Genomic DNA, 4,334 nt, shown 5'->3' on the forward strand with positions numbered 1-4,334 from the left:
GCGGCAAAGAGTGCGGGTCGCGGCCCCGGCCCCGGCCCCGGCGTGGGCTGAGCCCATCGGGGACCACCCCAAACCCTGTGCTCTAAGGGGCTAGTTCCTCCCCTACTCTTCCACCCTGCACGCGTTTCTTGTCGCTCGTGGGATTAAAGAACTACGTTAACAAGAGACCTGAAATTCAGCCCAAAACTTAGAAACCCTGCCCGTCCGCTCCCAGCTGTTGGCGCGCCTCTGCCCCATCTCCGGTCCTGCCTTCTTCCCTTCCCCCCACTGTCCCCTTCCTTTCCTTTTTCCTCTGGCACCCTCCTTCCAAACTTCCATGTTCCTTGGAGGCCGTGAAGTTGAGGGGGTTTCAACTTTGGATTAGGGACCCTTCTTCTGCAATGTCCTAGCATTGGCGGGGCCCTAGCATTGGGTTCAAATGGTCATGGGACTTAGTAACATTTCCAAAAGTTAGGCATTCTGTATTATCTTTCTTAAAGCGACGGCCAAAACTGAGCACCAGCCCCCATCCCCCCAAAACCTGGATCCGCCGGGCTCCGTGTGTTCGTGAGCCCCGCTGCAGGCTCGCCGCGTGGCCTAACTGACTCGGAAGAAGGCATTGCATAGGCAAGGTCTCCTTCCCGCGTCCTGCAAACCCTTAGATTTATGTCGCAGGTTCTGAAGTAGAAAACGAACGACTGAAGGGGAAGATAAGGTCCTCCATCCTTGTGAAAACCGCTCCTTTCACTGGGTGGGTGGGTAGGAAGAGACACTCGCTTTTTTCGCCACCTTGCTGGATTTCTCCATCAGGGGGCGCCCACACCCGCCACAAAACTCCCTATTCCTAGACGTCTGGGTTCGGCAAGTCCTTTGCACGCCGCTGCGGGCAGATCCCAAGTAGCGCGCCGCCTCCCTAGCTCCTAGCTCCTCCCTTCTGGCCGGCCTCGGCGGACACGAGAGGCAGGGACACTAGCCATTCATTTGTCAGCCTTGGGGGAGGGGACGCAGGAGAGAGAGAGAGACCGAGTAGCCGAGGCTGGGAGAGGGGAAGAGAGGCAGAGAAGATGGAGACAGAGAGAGAGACAAAGATGAGACAAGGGACCCGGCTGCGAGACTGCCTTTCTGCCTGTGAGTGCGCGCCAGGCGGGGCAGCTCCCAGGCTCGGCGGAGCTTTCTCCTCCCTCCCGCAGCATCTCCCCGGGACCAGCCGGACTAGCTGCGGCGCAGCTGGATCCCAGAGCACATAGTTTAGGCTATGACACTATTTTTCGACCTCGTTCTCCTCTGCCTAACATGCTGACCACTCCACGCCCAGTGACACAGACAGCGAGCCGGGACAGCCCTGATGCCCCCTAGTCCGCAAGCACCCGGGCTGCCGCCCAACAGCGCCCACGCCTCCGCAGGAAGGAAAAGGAGGGCTGCCGCGGCCCGGGCGAGAGGGCTGGTCCTGGAGGCTCCAGATTCGAGTCCCCGCGCCACCTTTGTCTGTGGAGCGCTCGGAGCGCAGGTTTGCTCATTGAGACGGGAGCGATAGCCTCCACTCCGCTCTTCACAGGGAGATAAACTCTTGCACATCCCTGCTGGTTCAGGGCGAGCTTTTCCCGCCCAGGCGCCTCCCAGACCTCCGCGGCGCTCCAACAACCCCACCCCCATCCCCTGCTCCTTCCCGGCGGGTCGCTGCGCACCGCGCGCAGGACAAAAGAACCCGGGGGCACCGGGGAGAGCCTTGACAGCCCCCAAGTCACCAAGGAGACGCAGCCCAGGGCCCCGGACCTCCCCCCGCGGCCGGACCTCCCCCAGACGGCCTGCGGGCGGAGGGGGATCAGGTCCGCACAGGTCCCGGGCTGCTGGGGCGCGGGTCCCCCTGTCAGGAGCTGCCCGGGAGCCGCTTTCCAGGAACGCAGGGAATTGACCGCACACCAGGGGCCGGGAACCAGGTGGCCCGCACCAAAGCGGCTTCGGGGACCTGTATGTGGGCAAGTCTCGGAGTCCCCATTCAAACTTTTGCCTCAGCAGGTTAACAAAAAAAGATCAAGATATACCAGGGTCCCCCTTCTCCTCTCCAGCTCAAGACCCAACGACTTTTCTAGGGGTTCTCCACCATTCTCTTCCCTCCCTTCCCCCAAATCCCCCCCAAATCCGTTAGTACTTCTACCCCCACCCCACCTCGGGCTTCTTTTGTCTGCATCTTTTTCAGCACCCTGGTCCCTCCGTACTCCTCTCTGCAGACGTCCTTCTGAAAGTTACCTGCATTTTTAAAGTGCATATATTTTCTTAACGTCGCCCCACATCTACTTCTCTTTGCCTTAAAGCCTTCTACCCATTGCAATGTATTTCTTTCTTCTACGCTTGCTTTTTTTCCATAAGTTTTTTTTTTTTTTTTAAGGGGAACAAAAGAAACGTGATTACCTTGAAAGGCGGCTTAGTGCAGTTTGTGGGAAACAATTCACCGCAGAGCTGCGCGAATGGGCTCGGCGTGCCCGGGCGGGTCACATAGGAAGCGCGGTGGCCTGGGGAAGGGTGCGGACGGTGCGGGACGGTGCTGGAAGATGCGGGAGGATGCGGGGCTGACCACAGATCCCAGTCCCAGCGCCTGACGGCAGCACTTAATGTTCGCGGCTGTTTCGCCCGCCCGCCTGGAGTTCCTCCCCAGAAAGGCTTGGGGCGGCTCGCCTGCAAGTTCAAATGCGGGTTGTGACACCCATCGTCATCATATCACTGTACCGTCAGCACCGAGGAGGAGACTCCGCGAGGAGGAGGAGGAAGAGGAGGAGGAGGAGGGCTCATTCACCGGCTCCTGAAGCGCTCCGCTGCTCCAGCCACTCCTAAGAGCCCAGGCTCGGAAAGCAGCGGAGGGGCGGAAGGCAGCTCCCCGCGCTCGCTGCAGGGACCGCCTGCCTCCCTCCCCAGGCACTCCCACCTCTCGGCGTTTCTTCCTGACAAGTACCAATCGGCTAGGGGACAGCAGCGCTCCCCATTCAGCGACTCACTAAGGAACATCGCGCTGTGCGCCAGGGGAACGAGCCCCCAGGCTCCGGCGGGGCAGGCCAGTACTAGACAATTGAGTGCCGTCAGTTCTTGAGAGCAAAGGAAACTCTGGAAAATCTGCGAAGAACTTGGCTGCAACGTGTTTACGCAGCCACAGAGCCTCCCCGTCCCATCTGAGGGAAGTGTCAGGCGCTCGGCTTCGGCCAACCTGAGACACAGAAAGGAGATCCTTCGGAAACGTGGAGGGAAAGCATAAGAATCGCCCGCTGCCTTCCGCGGGACCTGCCCAATGGGAACCCAGCGGCATTGCGCAATCCACAAAGCCCCTTGGTGGTAAGGGCTGCATAGGAAGTTCTCGTGTTGGATCCAAACAGATCCTCTTCCTCTGACACAAACCTACGTGAAGTCTAGATTCTGCGTTCTTCCTTCTTCTCTCCCTCCCTCTTTCTAAGTATCCCTCAAGGTAGAGTATTTAATAATTTTTCTGAGTGACAGAGACACCTTGGATATATCATATCAATCACCGTCCTTGTGATCAGGAAGTGAAACCATAATCATATTGATGTGATTTTTGTTTTCAGCCAGGCCCACCCAACTATGTAAATAGCACCAACACATGGAAGAGGGGTCTGCATTGTGTTACAGAAGATTTCCAACAGGACCTTACAGAGCAAGGGGTCAACCAGTTGACACAAAGGATTTCTGCCCCTTAGAAAAAGAGGGACTTTGTGTTTTCCTTTTCTTTGAAGTCAAGTATGCCCTTATTCAATGGGGACAAAATAAGTCCAAGGTGCACATCGGTTTAACACTGGGATTACTGGGAAGGACAGCAAACACTTCTTTCTGCACAGATATGGGAGCATCTTCATAATTCTCTCTGGTCTCTACTTAGGAATTTATATCAATCACAATCCCTTAGAACAGTGATGTTTAAAGAAGATCCTCTTTCACTCTGAATTCTTTGAGTAGGTTGGCTGGAGCTCATATTTTAAAACTTGTAGTAACCTAGACTCTTGTCCATGCACATTTATAATATTTCTTTTATGAGTTTCTTTTGCAAGTTGTATGAGTCCTGTGTTACAGTTTTTAAGGAATAAAAGGTGGGTTTCAATGCTCAAAATGGACATGTTTCATTTCTTTATCAGTGAATGACATGACTATTAATTATAGGGTGTAGAAATCCATTTGTTTCCACAATGATTTATTCTCGTAGTTATTACACTACCATTCCTAACATTGAAATTCTATTTCATTAAATATTTAGAATAACAGTCATACCACAGAATTGGACTTCAACCTTCACATTGAACAGATAAGCAAACTAAGGCCCAGAAAGTGACTTTCCTCAAGTCACATGTTTAACAGCA

The 4,334-nt window shown here is 54.8% G+C and overlaps 1 protein-coding gene across 4 annotated transcripts in view; it reads right to left on the bottom strand.

The window, feature by feature from the left end:
• Nucleotides 1-2,894, bottom strand: part of VCAN (versican) — a 105,497-nt gene extending 102,603 nt beyond the window's left edge. For 2 of the 4 annotated variants that reach the window (XM_005883614.2, XM_005883613.2), the window contains exon 1: nt 2,389-2,894. The gene's annotated coding sequence lies outside the window, so the exon portion shown is untranslated. The remainder of the gene's footprint in view (nt 1-2,388) is intronic. The other 2 variants (XM_014531207.1, XM_014531208.1) reach the window with 2 other exon arrangements.
• Between the last annotated feature and the right edge of the window lie 1,440 nt (nt 2,895-4,334).

Source organism: Myotis brandtii, unplaced genomic scaffold (assembly GCF_000412655.1).
Source record: "Myotis brandtii unplaced genomic scaffold, ASM41265v1 scaffold794, whole genome shotgun sequence".
Lineage (NCBI taxonomy): Eukaryota > Metazoa > Chordata > Mammalia > Chiroptera > Vespertilionidae > Myotis > Myotis brandtii.